General features: G+C 37.2%; 1 protein-coding gene and 1 long non-coding RNA gene across 5 annotated transcripts in view; both read right to left on the reverse strand.

Moving 5' to 3' along the window:
- Window positions 1-19,205, reverse strand: part of LOC103665965 — a 22,271-nt gene extending 3,066 nt beyond the window's left edge. For 2 of the 3 annotated variants that reach the window (XR_569433.2, XR_569434.2), the window contains exons 1-2: window positions 18,812-19,205; window positions 14,468-14,678 (exon numbers count right to left, since the gene is read on the reverse strand). This is a non-coding gene — a long non-coding RNA (uncharacterized LOC103665965). Of the gene's footprint in view, window positions 1-7,959; window positions 7,998-14,467; window positions 14,679-18,811 lie in introns of those variants that run through there. The other variant, XR_569431.2, reaches the window with a different exon arrangement.
- SLC25A21 (solute carrier family 25 member 21) overlaps window positions 1-20,163 on the reverse strand; it is a 471,897-nt gene that overhangs the window by 287,315 nt on the left and 164,419 nt on the right. The gene's annotated exons all lie outside the window — the stretch shown is intronic.

The following is a 20,163-nucleotide window of genomic DNA, read 5'->3' on the forward strand; positions in this document are numbered from 1 at the left end:
TGTACCAAGACCTTCATTTTGACAACTCTTCTGCATTTGAGAACCTGTCTTCAAAAAAGAAGGCACATGTAAAGAAGACAAAGTTTGAATAGTTTTTTCCATCTCTCTGTCTTTCCCTCTTCCATTTGAAAGAAAAGGACTCTGGGGTTTTTGCTCTGTTACCTAATCAGTGACAGAGCCTTCTAAGGACATTCCAAGACAGTATATGGAAATTCATGGAAGAAAACATTTCAAGGAAGATACCCTGTTGGTTTTGACTGGATATTCATATAAACACTTTTAAGAGATAAGAGATAGAGCTAATCCTTATCTGTAAGTTTTGAATTTATATTGTTTCTTCCCATGTACAAAACCATTTTTCCCCCTACAAATAGTTTTGTTTTTGTGTTTTGTGTTGACAGGTGTAAAGGAAAGCAGAATTGTTTCATTATGATTTTTGCTTCATCCACTTTGGGACAAATTAAAAGTTCTAAACTCTGATGCCAGAAAAAAAAAAAGAAAAAAAAAAACACAACAGGAGGCACACATATTCTTTTTTCCTAATCACTTTAGGCGGCTGCTGAATATTCTGAAAGCTTGTATTTCCTGAGGCTCCAAATACCTTGCTATGAAAAATTACATCCACTAAAAAATTGGGCCATTTTGAAGTCTAACTTTGTGAGAACATAAACAGACATCAGTAGCCGCATAAAACTTAAATTCAATGGAGCTACAATAGCCTGGCCATCTGATACACAGAAACAATGCACACCTGCCATTTTGTATCATTATAGGCTGTGCAGATCAGATGGGGTGGAACGCTGACGAGGGTGAGCCGACTGGGAATATAAGGAAAGGCATGGGACTCACTGCAGCATGCTTCAATGTATTTTGGTCTCTCTGTGAGAGTTTATAACAATTTGGCCTTTTGTTTGTTTGTTTTGCCAATAACCAAAGACACGATTAGAATAAATCTTTAAATGTGATGATTACTATACCATGTTAAAGTTACAAGTGTCGACCTGGGGATTTTTGAGCCAATAAGCTATAATATTTATACCAAGTAAAATGAACAAAGTTCAAGAACTATATCTGAGTGTAGTTCTCTAGGGATATAAAAAACTAATGCAGAGTTTGAATACATAAAACAAGAAACCAAGTAGAATAAAAGACAACCAAACTTGGACCTGCAGTGAGAAAAAAGAAATGGTAATAGTACCCAACATTTCCGAAAGGAAATGATCAAGCTGATTCCTTGACTCATGATGAAGATGATGATGACGACTGCCATTTTAAAAGCACTTTTGAGGCACATATTATCTCATTTAATCCTCACAACAATCCTACAAGGAAAATAATCACCCCATTTTACAGATGAGGAGATTGAAGCTTCCTGGAACGCCTGACAGGATATACAAGACTAGGCAGAAGAAATAAAGATATACATAAAGAACTTGACTGACATCAGGGAAGAATCACCAACGAGAGAAAGATGCTAGAAAACGAGGAAGCACAGAGGATAAATAAAGCTTATATTACAATGAAATATACATTAGAAATCAAACATAAATCAAGGAAAAATGTAAGGAAGATTTTTTTTCTTTCAACATACTAACACTCCATCTAGAAAACAAAGTTGAAGAAATGTCTTTTGTATATTGCACTGTTTATGAAGATAACAGCTGTTCAATGAGTACACACTTAACACATACATTACAGTTTTACAAATCCAACTGTTAAAAATGTAATTTTAAGATGGTTTTGTTTGGCTAAGGAAGCACCTAGAAAAAGAATGGTGGTCTATTTCCTAGATAACCTTGTTTCGTGCATAGCGCATACATATCCAGTGTCCAAATCCTGAGGTGAGAGACAGCTTTACTGTCTCCTTTCTGGCAACACTAGGAGAACCCCAACAGGTGACAAATGGGAGGAAATCTGGGGACCATGGTTGATAGCAGAGAAGCAATCAAGCAATAGTCACAGGAGGAAGAATCAAAGTTCAAGACACCCTGCAGAAGTAGAGTCACGGGAAGAAACAAACTAAAAATGTGAGTTGCAGAGAAAACATCTGTAAGCAGTGCTACTGTTGGGGGAGGCAGACCCTCAGGCAGCCCCTTGCCAGGCAGCGTCAGTGTAAACCAACACCTCAGCCATGGGAATTTTTGCTCCAGATCAAAAGGACAGCAGCAATGCCATCTGCTGTTTGCTTAGAAAAATGGTAAGAGCAGATGTTTCCATGTGCTGACCTGCCATCCCTTGACTAAGAGGCCACTTGAAAAATAATCATGAAATAGCACAGGAGAACATCTGCACAGTGTACAGCAGACCACCAATCACGCAGCATAGGAGGGAAGGAACAGGCAGTAAGCCCATGAAATGATTGTAGGCAGGTCCCTAACAAGGGATGGGGGCTCCCTCATGTGTACGTGGCATATGAGAACATAGAAAGGTTGAGATCTGTGGTCAGAATGTCTCCCAAGGACCTCAGTAATTTTGGTGAGCAAACCCTAACCTACGTCAATTATCTTCACAAGACCCATAGCTACACAGTCACTTCTTAGACTCCTCTTTGTTGTTGCAAAGAATATCATTTGACTTTGTATAGTCCATATTTTAGGCATCACTGCAATTAAATAATTAGCGGTTCCGTAAGAACAAGCCCTGGCCTGTAGATGGAAAAAAACTCAAATGCAAAAGACCTGTGCAGTGTCGGGTCAGGACGTGGTGAGAGAATTTGCATCTCACCAATCCTGCTACATCAAGCCCCCGGAGGCCCTCGCCCCCAGGGTGAGGCTGATTCAAGCTCTGGCTCTCAAATTGCTGAGTCACTCGCCAGGCACCAGGTGGGCCAGCAGACGCTTGGCCTCAGGAGGAACCAAGTTTCATTCAGGATTTGCACCTCACGTATGCTCCCCTTACTTTGTTGCCACACCTGCCACCCTATGGGAGTTGATCCTCTTGCTTTGAGAGCCTTGTGTGAAAAGCACTAGTCATCTATTCTTGCCTCCCTCTTCTTGCATGTCCTTGGGCCTCATCTCCCACTAGCTAATCATCATCGCAGCCCCTCAAGTCATTTTCTCAGCCAGAACACATGTACTTGGGAGTAAATGTTATTCAGAATTTTTCAGATAATAAGTTTTCTCTTTCTGTACGTGGAGGACAAAATGTTTACATGACCTGCATTTCCTCTTAAACATTTTACACTTTTCTACTTAGGAGTTTTGATCTCAAGGCATTATTTTTTTTTTTTCTAACTTCATTTAATTATTTGTTCCATCCTCCTTCTTTAGTCTATTTTTCTGATCTAGTGATCCATTGACAAATACGTCCTCAACATTTTGGTTTTGTAATCTGGAAGGAGGAGATCTGGCTCATTTTGAAATGAACACTTCCTTCCTTTTCCTGGTATGAATGAGGCATTTTTTGTTACTGATGAGAGAGGGAGGACTCTGTCTTATTTTCTTTGCAGATCCACTGGCACACAGTAAATGTTCAAGTGTTTTAACCAATTAGAAAAAAAAAAAAAAGTCTTCAGGAAAGGTCTTACTGAAAATGTCTGCTATATCACCACCAGAAATAATACAGATTTTTCCCTAAAAATGATACACAAACACTGGTGGGGACCTCAAGCTCTATCATAGCTGCCACCATCTCCTCCCAAACTCTCGGGGAAACGGAATTGTTGCTACCTCTCCTCTTTTACAGCAAGACAACCTTTGAAGAAAAATGTTACAACATAATTTTCTATGTATTGTAACGCAAGCAGTGTCTTCTAATAAAATTTGTTTCTTAGATCCTATCAACTATATAGCACAGCATATGACACTATTATCTATACCACACATCATTCCCAAAGAGAGAAGATATTACTTAAAATATAAAGATATTGCTTAATTTAAAACATTGAAACATTTTTTGTCCCCTTCAAAGTTGTATTCTTGTTAAGACAAATGCAAATCATTAGCATTCTCTTTGCACTTGGCACTTCAGGAATTATTTTGGATATGCCCTTGGAGGTTTTTCTTTTCTTCTCCTTTTTCTTTTATACTCTCCTCAGTGGCCATAAAGTTTTGGGGTTTTTTTTGAGAATGAATTTGAATTTTATAAAATTCAAACGTCATTTGGAGGCAACCATGGGCAATAATGTGATCAAGCTAGATACCATTTGGTTAAAATCAAGATTGATTGTAAAGTTACTATATGAATGATTAGTTGTTTTCTTCTGTGACTCAAACTGGCTCTAAAGGTATAACAAAGATTTTCTGGGCAGTGGCAGAACTGCTGCAACAATTCTAAGATGGCAATTTTGATGGATAATACTGATCTGTATATAAATAATGAATGCATATAAATAAATCAATACATATAAATTATTTCATAATGATATTCATACTTCAAAGTAGAGTATAAAACTAATACCCACACACTTTCAGTATGTTCTAAAATATTCCAGTTATTTGGCTTGGAAGATGGAATTTTGCATATTGTCCATCATTTTCTGTTTAGACTTAGTTATTCTCAACTGGATTGGAAGTGAATGTCCTTTCCCCAGAGAGTTAGGTGATGTCAGTACCTGGGCCATTCATTGCCTGTAAATCAGGAGGATCACTGCATTATTGCTGGATACCTTACCACAGTCATCACTATCAAGCAGCTATTCTTAACCTTCAAAAGACAGTTGGCCAAAGACAACAATATACTGTAACAGTTTAGATGTCATGATGCTGGTACTTGTAAAACCCAAGTATTTGCCAAGTACTTGGTTCTTTGAGGTACTCAACGAAGTAGAATACGGGGTCTTTTCCCTAAGAGCTTTTATTACTACATGAGAAAACAAGTCAACCAGAAATTTCAGTGAAAGTTAACGTAGAGGACGGTGAGGTAATCTAAACAACTAGCTGGGGTAGGACTTTTTAAAACTTGCTCATACTGTCTAAAGGTAAACAATCTTTTGATTGGTTAAATAAACAACAAATCATGGAGAAAAATCAAGGCCATCAAAACCCACTTTAAAAATTTTTGTGTGTAAATTAAATATGGTGCTAACATCTTCCTGTTTGATTTCCTGTATAGAGAATTCTGTGCACGGCAAAGGATCTGCAGACCTATAATCCAGCAACTTCTAAGGCCACAGAGACTCAAATTTAAAGGAAACATAAATTCCTAACCTGCTTCCTGGAAGCTAATTCTTTCTCAATTAAACAGTGAGATTTCCTAAAAAACAAGCAAACGAACAAACAAAAAACTAACACTCAAACGCAGGGACAGCGTATCCTCTGGGTGTAATTCCAGACCTTGTCCAGCGCTCAGGGCTTTAACCTAACAGTAGTTATGTACACAGCAGCTCTAATGTCACTGACATTTTTTCCTGGTTTGTAGGATGAGACCATCATAGAAGAGGCTGTTCTTTGCCCTTTTTTTTTTTCTTCAAACTAAAGCATAAGCTGGGTATATACAACGACAAACAACTATTTAAAAAAAATACTGAACTGGGCGCCTGGGTGGCTCAGTTGGTTAAGAGACTGCCTTCGGCTCAGGTCATGATCCCAGGGTCCTGGGATGGAGTCCCACATGGGACTCCCCCGCCCCCCACCGCTCTGCGGGGAGCCTGCTTCTCCCTTTCCCTCTGCCTCCCACTCCCTCTGTTTGTGTGCACACTCGTGCTCTCTCTCTCTCTGTCAAATAAATAAAATCTTAAAAACAAAAACACTGAACTGAATATTTGCTCTACTCGGTACCCAACGGGCTGATTTATTAACTGAATTTACTTCTTGCATTTTTACTTAACTGAATGACTGTTTTGGTGTCATGCAAACAACATTCTCTAGGTTTTCTATTGGCCATCCCTATGATTATGTGCCCTTTACAATACGAATGTAGTGACCCTATATAGTCATATATTCTGGAAAGTGCTTGTAAAACATGGAGAATATCTGTTACCATCAACACTACATGATCTCAGTGCTTAGAAGCAACAGTAAGAGTTCAGCACCAAACTGAACTTTACAACTGATTTTAGAATCTTTTAAACTCCTTTTGAAAAAAATGTATGCCATGAAGAAGTTGTTTTAAAATATACTGTCACAGAAAGTGTGACTCATTTAATAATTAAAATTATTCATTGTGTATTATTCATAGCATCATCCTTAGTGTGGACACTCCTTAATGAATTGATTCAAGTGTACAAAAATAGTAAAATATTACTCAAATATCACAACAGTAACCTTATTTTCATCCTGTTGGTCTTGCTTACATGACATAAAGAACAGAATTTTTAAAATTAAAAAAAAAATTTTAAAAACCACAGAAATGTGTGAATAATAGAATTTTTACCCTTTAGAGATCCTAGTACATTTTTAAGGAGTTTTTTACATTGGCTAATGCAAATATACTTTAGTGAGTAATATTCTCCTAATTTAAGGGAATACACTTGTTTGTGTTGCTTCACTTTTCCAAGTCTACATTAAAGACACCAATTGCCTCTGAATTTTTTTCAAAATAGGCCAAAGGAATGGCTAATAACCATCATAAAGTATGGCTGAATAATACTCCAAAACAAACATTTGGCCTTATATCTTATAATAAGTATTTGTGGACTTTAATACCCATTAATTTTTTTTAAAAGAAAGTTATTTTTCTCTTCACCTGACATTCAAGAGTCTTGAATATAAGACTCTGAAACATGGTATAAAGGTCTTCTAGACATCATATACTTATTTAGTGCATTTTCGGTGAATAGTCTATATGGCTGGGTACATTTTCATAGCTTTGCATCTTTCTCTTATTTTTAATCTAAAATTAGATACAGGAGGGACAAATCATAGTCTGGCTATTAAAGTCTGATTTATTTATTTCACAAATTTTGGGGATGCCTACTATATATAGGGGCTAGTATATAGCAGTAAACAAAACAGACAAAAAATCCTATCCTCATAGGTTAATATTATCTCTTTCTTACCCCATATTTAAGAGAAATACATTCCAGGTAACCCAAGAATAGTGACAAAATCAATTGGACTCTGTATAATCTATTGTCTTTCTTTTCATTTGCCCCATCAAGGCTATTTAAGGGACAATGTCATAAACAAAGAATTCCAATGACTCTGATATTATATGAAATTGCTTATGATACTGTTTGAAAGACAGCGACTAAGGGGAAGAGTATGAAATAAAGTGCCCCTAAAAAGGGGGGTATTACATTTCAGAATTTCCTTTCCTCTCTGGGATCTCATCAGGGCTGCCCAGACATTTTAACACTGACACAGGTAAATGATGAATATATAGTTCAAACACAGATGAAGGTCCTTATATACTCAAAGAAACCACACTTGCCTGAAGCCAAATGGGACTTGTCCAGTGGAAATAATCCCGTTTACCTATAGGTCAAGCTTAAGAGAGGTGAGAGAAAGAATAAAGCCTGACATAGCTTAATGTTCCCTTAAAAAAAAATGAAAAGAGGACAATTTCCTACTTATTTTTATCAGCTCGCATCATTATAACTTTAGATAAAGCTGATCAAGTTTAAAATTGACATACTGTTGAAGAGTATAATGGAAAAATTGGATTCACTCAAGAAAATCAAACCCAAATCCTCCAAGGTTGAAAATGAAGAGGGACTTTTCCCTTGGGGAGGAGCATCTGACTCAGGTCCCTGACTCTTGTCCCCCTGAATGGTCCTGACTCTTCAGTGACTTGCTAAATAGCACCACCAACATTACACTGGCCGCAGAGTTACTGCGGTCCCCTTAGTACTCAGAGAAAACAACTCAGAATAACACTCTGCATTGCAGCAAAGGTAGACCAGATAGACAAGGAAATAAAACAGAAACAACTAGAGAATCAGGTTTTCAAGTCATGGTTTGCCAATCCTGGTGTTCAGGACCCATTTCTACTATTATTTTATTCAATGTTTATTTAAATATTTAGCAATTTTTTTGCTCACCATTCTTTCTTTCATCTCAAATCTTTCTGATAAGGTCATTTTCTTCTTTGAAGTGTAAAGTGTTTTTCTTAAAGTTCTTTTGGTAAATGGAAAGACATATTTACATTAGTTTGCTAGAGTTGTCATAACAAAATATCCAAGAATGGGTGGCTTAAACAACAGAATTTTATTTTGTCCCAGTTTTGGAGGCTGGCAGTTCAGGATCAAAGTACTGGCAGGGTTGATTTCTCCTGAGGTCTCTCCTTGCTTTGCAGATGACCACTTTCTGATAGTTTCATCCTCATATGGTTGTACTTCTGTGCACACATGCACCCTGGTGTCTCTCTTTGTATGTCTTAATCTCTTCTTCTTAGAAGGATATCAGACAGTTTGGAGTAGGGCTCACCCTAATGGCTTCATTTTAAATTAACTACCTCTTTAAAGATCCTATCTCCAAGTATTACATTTTGAAGTACTGGGGTGCGGGCTTCGATATATAAATTCTGGGAGTACATAAGTCAGCCACAACACTACTAAACTCTCTTTTCATCTGAAAATATCTATTTTGTGCTCATTACTAAAATATAGTTTGGTGGTTACAAAATTCTAGGTTGACAACGTTGTAAAAAATGTTCTCCATTGTTTCCTGGCCTCCATTGCTGCTGTTGAGAAATCTATTGGTATCCAACTATCATTTCTTTTTAGATGATTCATCTTTTCTCTTTTGGCTGTTTTTAGGTTCTTCTCTTTGTCTTTTTAAAGATTTATTTATTTACCTACTTATTTACTCATTTATAATTCCAGTATAGCAAACATGCATTGTTATATTGGTTTCAGGTATACAATATAGTGATTCCACAATTCTGTGTATTACTCGGTGCTCGTCAAAATAAGTGTACCCTTAATCCCCTATACGTTTTTCACCCCCTCTCCTCCACCCACCTCCCCTCTGGTAACCCTCTGTTCTCTTTAGTTAAGAGGTTTTTTTTTTTTTTAATTGTTTCTTCACTTTTTGTTTGTATTGTTTCTTAAATTCCACATATAAGTGAAATCATAGGGTATTTGTCTTTCTCTATTTCACCTAGCAATATATTCTGTAGATCCATCCATGTCATTGCAAATGGCAAGATTTCATTCTTTTTTATGGTGGAATAATATTCCATTGTGTGTGTGTGTGTGTGTGTGTGTGTCTGTGTGTGTGTGTGTGTCTGTGTGTGTGTGTGTTCGCATGTGTATCACATCTTTATCCATTCATCTATCAATGGACGCTTGAGCTGCTTCCACAATTTGGCTGTTGTAAACAATGCTGCAATAAACATAGGGGTGCATATATCTTTTTGAATTTGTGTTTTCATATTCTTTGAGTAACTACCCTGTAGTGTGATTATAGGATCATATGGTAATGCACTGTTAGTAGGAATGCAAACTGGTGCAGTCACTGTGGAAAACAGTATGGAGGTTCCTCAAAAAATTGAAAATAGAATTACAATATGATCTTCTCTTTGTCTTTGGTAGTCTACAGTTTTATTAGGATATGTCTATGTACAGACTTTGAAAATTTTTCTGCTTGGGATATGGTAGTGCTACCTTTATTTACGGAAATTTTTTTAAAAGTTTATTTTATTTTATTTTATTTTAAAGATTTTACTTATTTATTTGACAGAGAGATAGAGCCAGAGAGCACAAGCAGAGGGAAAGGCAGAGGGATAGGGAGAAGCAGGCTTCCCACTGAGCAGGGAGCCCGATGCGGGGCTCTATCCCAGGACCATGAGATCATGACCTCAGCTGAAGGCAGACTCTTAACTGACTGAGCCCCCCAGGCACCCTACTTGTGAAATTTTATATTTCATCTCTTTTAAACATCAGTTATTTTTTTAAGTATTGATGCTCCTCCATTCTCCTTAGTATATCACCTGGACATTCTATCAGATGTGTAGTGGATCTTTGCATTGCATTTTTGATGTCTCCTAACTTCTCAGTTCTAATTTCAACCCTTTTCATCTCTTTGACCCACATTCTGATCATTTCTTTAGCTCTTTCCTGCAGTTCACTATGCTCTTTTCAATTTTTTGATCTTCTGTTTGGCTTGTACATTGGATTTTTAACATCAACATTTTTTTTCACTTTTACAAGTTAAATTTAACTAACCTGAATAGTTTTTAAAAGTCTCTTGTTTCTTGTGTACTTCTTAAATTCCATCTTTTATTTCTTTAAAAATTGTATAACAGTATTTTAAATTTTTTAATCTTATAATTCAAATATCTAAAATCTTTGTAGGTTTAAGTCTTTTTTTTGTTGTTTCTACTGACTCCATTCTTTATTTGGTGAATTTCTAAAATTGTGCAATCATTTTAAAATGTTTTATTTTTAAATAATGCAAACTTAGAGAAGAACTGCAAGAATAATACAAAGAATTTCCTTAAACCCTTCACCCCAAATTCCAAGAGTTTTTTCAAGTGTTCTAATTATGTACTTTATAGCAAAGAATACAATCAAAGATCACATAATGCACTTAGTTCTTATGTTTCTTTAGGGTCCTTCAATCTCAAGTAGTTCTTCAGTCCTTTCTTGACCTTCATGATGTTATTATTTTTTAAGATTATAGGTCAGTGGTTTTGTAGAATGTGTCTCAATTTCGGTTTTTATGATGCTTCTTCATGATAAGATTCAGATTCTAAGGCAATTATGTTGTTACCTCAGGGCAATAATATATCAGGAGGCACATGATGTCAAATGTTAACATATATTGATATTTCTTGACTGAATTATTATTATTATTATTATTATGGCTACTATAATTTTCTAATTATGTTACTTCTACATTTAATAGCATTCTACATAAAAAACTTTCTTTTGGGGCGCCTGGGTGGCACAGCGGTTGGGCGTCTGCCTTCGGCTAAGGGCGTGATCCTGGCGTTATGGGATCGAGCCCCACATCAGGCTCCTCCTCTCCCCACATCAGGCTCCTCCTCTATGAGCCTGCTTCTTCCTCTCCCACTCCCCCTGCTTGTGTTCCCTCTCTCGCTGGCTGTCTCTATCTCTGTCAAATAAATAAACAAAATCTTTAAAAAACAAACAAACAAAAACCCTTTCTTTTATCTCTATTTATTTATTAATCTATTTATTTATACAGTGAGGACTCTGGATTCCTATTTTATTCAATGTGATACAAGCCATTAGTTTTATTTTAGTGCTCACATTCTCCCAGATTTGGCCAGTAAGAGTCCTTTCAAACTGTCTTATATGTCCTTTTCACATGTCCCAATCATTCTTTGAGTATGTCCTTACTTTTTGGTATAAGACCTCTAAGCTTATCATATACTAATTATCCTTGTCCCAATCCTGAAATCAGCCATTTCTCCAAAGAACTCTAGTTCCTTTTACTGGAAAATGGCATTTAGAAACCATGGTCTCAGTATTACATGTGCTCTTTACTATAGAGATCTTTCAGGCACTCTCAAATGGAGAGAGCAACAAAATATATTCATGTACATACATATACATAAACCTATATACACACATTTTTACTTTTATAGTTATTTCTATATCTATCTATCTATGTATTGGAAGTCATGAGTTCACACCAATATCTGCAATTCCAATCCAACGCCAAAGGGTATGCTCTGTATTCTCCCTTTTCATATTAGTAACATCCATCTCCCAAAGTGAGAAATTTTATTCCCGTTTTCTTCAGTCCATTCACTTACTTGCTCAATCCCCCTGTACGTAGCCAATGCCCTGCTGCTGCTGGGCAGCGTCTCTACCCCCTTGGCTGCTTGGCTGATCCTTATGAACTCATTTAATTGGATTTTGTGGGACTTGCGAACGCCTCAGTGAAGTTGCTTCTCTATAATGAGGATTTAGGTTTCCTGCTACCACGAGACTATGGCACAACTACTGTGAGATCTTGTAAACTCCCCTACAGAGGATCCTGGATAATCCAGAAATTTTAGGTTAGCAATCTGATATGATAGCAAGGCTCAGTCTAAGTCTCCTTTACTGTTCCCCTTTCTGATTGCAGTTCTCAGGTGTTTGGAGGGGAGATGATTTGAATGGTGGGGTGTTCTCTATTTTATTGTTTTTGTTATTTTTTGCTTTGTCTTATTTTGTTTGTTTAGGTGTTCTTTGTTTCTTTATTTCTTTGTTTTTGCTCGTGAAGACGCCCTTAAAGACTTAGCTTCTTGCAGTCCTGGGAATGCTTTGAGGGTTAGGCTTCTAATTTATCCAGATTTAGTTGTACTAAGTAATGGAGCCTTTCAGAGTATCTAATCAGCCATACTTTATGTGTCTATATGCTTATCTATATTGATCCTGCCCTATATACCAAAATTATTAATACCCTTGGAACACCATGGGAATCTCTACTACAGTCTGGTTACTGTTTCAAAGCAGGAAAAAAAAAAGCAAGACTAGAGAAATTACTGGGTAACACTTCTATCTTGTTCTTATCAGAAAATATGAACCTTTATAGCAAGGTTATGATAAGAACAAGTCTTTTTTTTAATCTTAAAGATAAAAAGATCATTAACATTCCTTTGATCCTGTCCCCTAATTTGACACATGAAGAAAACATGGCCCAGAGAAGATGGATTCCTACCAAAGTAAATGGCATTTGGTGGGCTTGCTTAGATTATTTAGAACTGAGGTCTAAATTATTTCTAATTAATTTTTGTCCAATATTCTTTTTCTAACCAAACTCTATGATTCATTTTTTCACAAATATATTTTAATGTTTCTTACTTCTTAAAATAATTCATGATCATGTCAGAAAAAAATTTAAATGAACTGAAGTATAAAGAAAATGAACTGAATTTATAATCTTACTACTTGGAGATACCTACTGTTAACATTTTAGAGTTTTTAATGCTTACATCCTTTATTTTTATAGTTGAGATCATACTATATAGTTTTGTATCTTTTTTTTTCATATAACAGCATTAATATTTCCACACCTCATTAAAATCTCTTCAGAAGCATTATTTTTGATGCTATACAATATTTCATCATATGGATGTACTTAAGTATAGTGAACTATTCACCTTCAGTAAATATTTAGATTTTTCCCTTTTTTCTCGTAATACATAATGTTCTAAAGAAGTTCTATTGTTTTTATTCAATGTTAGTCCACACCAATAGTTATTCCCTAGAACGGCTTCCTAGAATTAGATGTACTAGGTCAAAGGGTGTGAACGTAGTTAAGATTCCTGATATATATTGCCAAATTACTTTTCAGAAAGACAGTAGCATTTTATGCTACTTCCAGCTGGATTTAAGAGAGCTGGTCTCATCTTGTCTTTACCATGGTTCTTCCATATGGGTTTGACCATTCTCAAGTATTCCTTTCCATTATTTTCCTAAAGTTCCAAGTTAAAGGGCTCTTGAATTATGGAGTGGAGACTGGGGATACTAAAACTAGCTCTCCAACTAGATAGACCTGTGTAAGGATGACCACAGGAGCATCTGAAAGGTCCTGCTGTGCAGAATGCTCCTTCTTCCATTCCCTGTAGTAACATGGCCTTGCGGGGGGATCCTAGGCTTTGACGTTAGACATATCTGTCCACCTATTACCTGTGCAATCCTGGGTAAGACAGGTGAGCCTCACTGAGACTTATTTTCTTTATCTGTAAAATGAAATATTGATGCCTCTCTGGTTGCAAGGATTAAATGTAACATTGCCTGATACCTCTTTACCCTCTAATCAGTCCTGCCTATAAAGGAATCTCTACACTTAAGATTATTTCATGAGCTAGATAAAACAGGATCTGCTTCCTTCATAGGTCACAGTATTCACAGGTTACAGTTAGTTAGCTCGTGCACCTTTCTACCATTTATCTGACAGGTGAGCTGATATATCGGATGCTTACATGTTTGTAATGCGGCAGCATGAAAGAATGGGGCTGCCAAAGGACTGGCGTCCAGGATATAGAAGCCAAAATGGGAAGGTTTCATAAGATACACTTTATCATGTTTTAACTGATTAGACCAGGCTCCTCGATCTAGGAACACAGAAGTACCCAGCAAGGAGTTAACTGTTTATTGCAATCTCACCTCTGGTTATGCATCTAGTTTAAAAAAACTTTTAAAAGCTTCACTCAGAAGCTGAGTGGAATTGGATATACTGACTTGGAACCTCTGTGGGATGGGGCCAAGGTATCTGTAATTTTTAAAGCTCTCTAGCTGATTCTGATTCACTGCCAAGGTTGAGGTTTAATGGATAACGTGGTTCATAGATTCTGGAATGTAAGAGCTGGAAATGGTCATCTAAACCTTTAATTAAACAACCTTGATTTATAGATTAGGAACCAAGGCCTACAGAGGTTTAATTACTTGCTAAATATCACATAGTTTGGTAATAACAGGATGAAAACCTAGAATTCTAGCACATAGCCAGAATGTCTTCAAGAAGCTTATTAGATAGAAGACAAACATCTCATAAAATGCAAAAATCAATTTTTTGAAAGAAATTACTGCCATGTGGTCAGGGGTCCTTACTGCTCTTGTTTCTAAATGATCATATTTCATATTGTAAGTATATGCAGGATGAAGAAATCGGATTTCAGTTCTCACCTGGATGAAGGGCCAAAAAAATGCTTGCTTTGCCATTTTCTTTGCCGCAGGAAGGGAGCAACTGTTGAGGCAATATAGAATCTTTGCTCTCCTCAGCACATCCAATCCTCTTGTTTCTTGGTTTTTAAAACCGTTTAGATATATAATGGTCAAGGTGTAGATGTCAAAAAGGTTCTCCAAGGTTTGCCACCTCCAAAATTCTTTTAGATTCCTAAAATGTAATTATTATTATTGTAAGGTACTTTGTGAACATCCCTCTCTTAATATATACCACTTCTTTAGATATCAGAGGGAAGGGTGTGAATGTTAAAAGGTGCTTAGGCACATAATAGTGGAGGTATAATGGTCTTAAAATCTTGGGTGGGAAAAGGACTTAACCAAACCTACTTTTTTTTTTGACTATGACAGCCTGCTAATGAACTTTTTATATCATGTTATTCATGAAATTTTAACTATGACTTTGCTTTAACTTTAAAAGATTTCTTTAAAAAAACAAAACAAACCAAAACTCTAACTATACAAAAATGCCTGGCTAATTTTTATTCTCTGGGGGCCATGTTGGGAAGCACTGGGTCCTAAAATATCGCTTAAAGGCCCTGAGTTCACAGCTGACACGTTCTTAACATTTACAGTGATTCTAGAGACCCTCAATATCTATTGCTACAGTTCCTTCTCTCAGTGTTTTTCTTGGATTGGATTTACAGCCAACTGGTTGTAATTGACCCTCTATTGGGACAAGTTAGGATATGAGCATATGACTTTTCTGTAAAAAAAAAAAAAGAGAGAGACAGAGAGAGAGAGTGACCAAGAAAAAAAAAATCACCATTGATATTTATCTTAAACTTCCTTCATTTCCAGCTTCTCTGGCAGCAAGTCAAGCTGCTGTCATAAAGCAGAACTCTCGGTAAAAAGGGTTCCTAGGGAAAGGCCACATTTCTGAATGCAAAAGCACACAAGAAAGAGTTTAATAGAAAAGACAAGCATTTCTCTGTCCTTTAGGCATACAACACCTAAGTCTTGCCACAAAAGTGGAGTCTGCCATCTGAGATTGCAGGTTGGCATTTCCCCATAGGAAAATTGGTCCTAAACAGTCGAAGGACACATGGGGACAGGGCATGTGGAAATCTCTATCAGCTCATCATGAAAAGCAAAGGCCTGTCAAGCTATAGAACTCCCAGCCCCCAAAAGCACTGCCGCCAGCTTTCTCCACAGAACTGATCTACGGGTCCTCTTCCACTTCCTCATTTAGTAGACCACCTCCCCTAAGGCAGAAAAACAAACTCAGGTTTTACCCACTAAATGAGTCTGAAACTCTTTCTCATTTAACTACCATGGTTGATTTTGAGGAGCCTGAAAAAACAACTGGAAATAATTCTGTATGGGGTACACGAAATAAATTTATCTCCCAAAGAAACTTTCACTACCAAGTCTACTCTACAAACGACAAAGTATTGATTTGTCACAATCTAATTTTAAGAACCTAAACCCAGCCATCTCCCAAGCTCTTTAACTTTATGGTCATAGGCTTGGAGTTCCTACCCTGATGTGCTGGGAAACAAATCAGTGCAAATCATTCTATTCAACGGCTTCCAGTTTTCCCTTCAAACGGCCCCTAAAAAGTTAACAACAACTGAAGCCTGTTTTGTGTTAAAATCCTAATAATGTAAATAGTCAAAAGCAGCATTTTTAGTCATTAGCACTGAAAGAACATCATACACCCGACTGTGTCACCTGGGGATGAGCAAGGAGTGCTGCTTTTTGTACAAAGCCATGGACCACAATAAGAGATCGCCCATCTGTGTGACTGCTGGGTAACACTGACCAGAAGTGGGAGGGCTGTTAATGGGGACCCCTTGATTCAAGGTTTCAATTCATCTCAGTTTTGTCTCCTCAAACTTCACACTAGCTTTACATTCTGGCAGAGTGAAGCAGACCAGAGGGGGCCCTGACACCTCTTCAGAACTTTTGAATTTGGGATGCTGGTTGGAAAAGAGAATGGAGAAGCAAACCCTTCGCACCTCTGAGTTCAAAAAACACGTCTTAAGCACTGTGCTCTATTATGAGAACTAGTACCCTAGTAGTAATGAACATTTGAGTGCTTAATTGTGCTAAGATCTAACCAGCATTACATCATTAATTCTTTACAACAACCCTGGGGGGGGTGGTAATATTACCTTTCCTATTTTACAGATGAAGAAACCGAGGTTTGAAAAAGTTAAGTAACTTGTCAGAGGTCGCATAGATAGTAACAGAGCCCAAATTTTAAATCAGGCTTAACTGATTCTAAAGCCCATGCTCTTAACCTCTACACAATACAGGAAAGTCAAGGATCTTGCCAATGCTGCTGCCTCTCAACCTGGGCTGTTCACACTGCTTCCCCTGTACAGCAGGACACCCAGAGAAGGATGTCAGAAAGACAAAAGGAATCAACTGCTTTTTGGGCTGTTTCAGTAGCATCAGTGCCGTAGCATACCTTAAATGGGACCTATGTTTGTCTTGACAAGATTCTTACAAGATTTGGGTGACATATTATATTTCTACGGAGGTGGTATTGTAATTTGGTGGCTTCTCCACTTATCAGTGGCTTCTTCATTTCTCACTTGGCAAGAGCTCAAGCTATTCTCTTTTTCACATAAAGCAATAGTAAAACAACACTAATGATTTACTAAGTGTCTATATGTGTGAGGCCTAGGGCTGGGCAATTTGCAACTTGCTGGGGGGGGGCATGAAATGGCATCTATATTACATCATTCCCATGAATTTAACTACCCGTGGGTGGAACCATGTGCCCTTCCAATGGATAAAACCCCTATGTTGACAGGTCACTATCTCAGCTCTCAGGACATTAAGAATAGCACTGTTCTTTGGACATTTATTCTCTGAAAGGAGCATTTTTACATCTGGCTCCAGCTCTGAGTCAGGAACTGGATACATACGCTCAAGGTATGCTAAGGAGAAACTATTAACCATGCAAACTAGCCCCAAATGGCTTTTCTGATTATTTGCTAGCATGCAGGTGGCTTCATGAAGAGGCCTGCAGTTCTAGAATGTTAGTTTTTGTAGTATAAGAAAATCATAACTTTTTTTTTCCAGGAACTTGTTTTGCCATAGATTTAAGGCAGTAATTTGTTACAGGCAAGACATTTATAGGGGCTGCGTTATCGAGGCTAGAATCATCAAGAAATTCTATCAGAAGACACAATGTTTAAGTATAGGTCTAATTACTGCAATCATTTCTTTTTTGTTTCCTTTGCAGAGATCCACTTAATCCCATCTCTTAGTGTGGGCACAAGCTGACAGTTGCATGACAAGGAATGTTTCCCTTTGTAAAAAACCCACTTCCTTTCTGTGTAGTTTTAGCCTAATTGAAATGTTTCCTATTAAGCTCAATCAAGGCAGCAATTATCTAATTACTCACTTATGCTTTTCCAGCCAAAAATTTGCCTAAGCTGGTATATTGGAATGAGAGAGAACATATTTATTATTGCTTTTACATTTTCCTGTTTGGCTTTAGACAATAATCATAAACATTTACTTCTAGCTCACCAGCATATATCTAATTAATACTGCTATTTTCTATAAAATTGTATCACTGTAAGCTACAGGCTGGTACCAAATGTAGCCCTGTCTACGAGATGTGCTTTAAAAGACTTGTGGTTATGCTACATGAATGGTGTCACTGGAGAAGGGGAGTAAGGAGAGAGACTAGTGAAAACAAATCACAAACATATATTCAATCATTTCAAAGCCACGAGTTTTATGGCTTTACAAAATAAAAAATGAGTAACAGATTTAATCGAGAAAATAATTTTTATAGCATCACTTTAAAGAAACATGTATCCTGTGTGTCTGGATTTTTTCTTGATACAAATCCCTTAGGTCTCAGATGATCACAACCAGTCAACAACACAGGTGGTCCACACTTTTTAGGTATAAATTAGAGGCATATATCATTAAAACCAGAATTAATTTTAGAGTTAGTGACCCTATGAGGTCACTCCTGATTAACTCAATTTTGATTGAGGTTGTACCAAAGCACAACAGACAAATTGGGTATGAGGGATTGATATTTTCATTTCCAGACAATAAATTTTATTGTTATTATTATCTTAAATGTTAACTAATGTGGGACTAATTCAGTCCTCTGCATGGAAAAACACCCCCAGAAAACTTGGGTATTTCTGGGTAAATTTATAAGGAGGGAGAGGAACACCTCGTTAATCCCCCAAATGCAGCCACTTGACAATCTTTCACCTAAGTTTATCATAAACCCAGAAAACGACTACACTCAATGAGAATTGCAACAACAACAAAATCAGTCTGCAAGGAAAACATCCCATTTACCGGAAGGAGTTGAGAGTTTTTGCATTGTGTTGTAAAGGGAAGAGCTTTTTTCTTTCTTTCTTTTTCTTTCTTTCTTTCTTCTTTCTCTTTTTTTCTTTTTGTTTGTTTACACATAATGATGAATGAAGCACACACAATATTAATAACCTCAAACATAAGAAGTTATCTACACCCCCCCAAAAAACCAACCCAACAACAAAAACCACTTCACTTCCTAATAACTGATTAGGCTCAGGTATACCCCAAATGATGGCTGATAATAACTTAAGCCTGAGTGGCTAGACAATGGGAGTGGGGAAGATGTCATTCTTAAAATCATGTTATGTTATCTGCTTCACAGTATGGAAAGAAGTCTTTTTTTTTTTTAAATAGACATTCTCAATTCTTTTTTTTTTTTTTTAAGATTTTATTTATTTATTTGACAGAGAGAGAGACAGCCAGCAAGAGAGGGAACACAAGCAGGGGGAGTGGGAGAGGAAGAAGCAGGCTCCCAGCAGAGGAGCCTGACGTGGGGCTTGATCCCAGAACGCCAGGATCACGCCCTGAGCCGAAGGCAGACGCTTAACGACTGAGCCACCCAGGCGCCCCTGGAAAGAAGTCTTTTAAAAACATGTATTCTATCTTAAAGGTGGTCCCAAAGATTCTGCATTCTGTGCTGTTTGATTCCTTCAGGAGAGGAGGGCAAGAACAAAGAGTAGAGAAAAGGAGAGAAAACAATTTCTTTGCCAGAATGGGGAGAATAAGTAATCAGACATTTCCCCTTCACTGGTCCTTATTTAGGGACTTGAAAGCTTGTGCAGTGTATTAAATAAAATGTCTGGAAAATGGATTTTGTTTCTTCATGTGACCATTCACTGGAGAGGACAAGTAAGACAAGTAAGTCTCAGTATTCTGTCTGCAATTCGACTCATTCCTGCTGTTCTCTCTCTAAGCAGCTTTTTTACATACTCTAGAGGGGGACTAAATCCATTTTACAATAGGCAGATTGGGAGCCTGAGGTAGTAGGTGAACCCATCATCTGAGAACAAACATAGAGACCAGCTCTACCAACCATCTGTCTAGATCTGCCCTCAGCAGCACCAGGATCAGTGAAAGGCGGGAACATTGAACCTACCAATATCACTTCTGTACACGGGCCCATGAACCTTCTAACGCCCAGCAATAAACAAAAGGAAACAAGATGTTAAACCAATGTGGTCCTTGTTTTCAACATTATTTAGCTTTTGAAATTTTCAAGTTGAGTTCCCACTGCCTTTATTTCCCCTCCTACTTTGCACTAGTTCTCGTATTTCCATCCTTCCTCTGCTGCAATAATTCAATAGAACTAATTATGTCTTTAAAAATAGTTAAAT

Source organism: Ursus maritimus, unplaced genomic scaffold, assembly GCF_017311325.1.
Source record: "Ursus maritimus isolate PB19 unplaced genomic scaffold, ASM1731132v1 scaffold_36, whole genome shotgun sequence".
Taxonomy (NCBI): domain Eukaryota; kingdom Metazoa; phylum Chordata; class Mammalia; order Carnivora; family Ursidae; genus Ursus; species Ursus maritimus.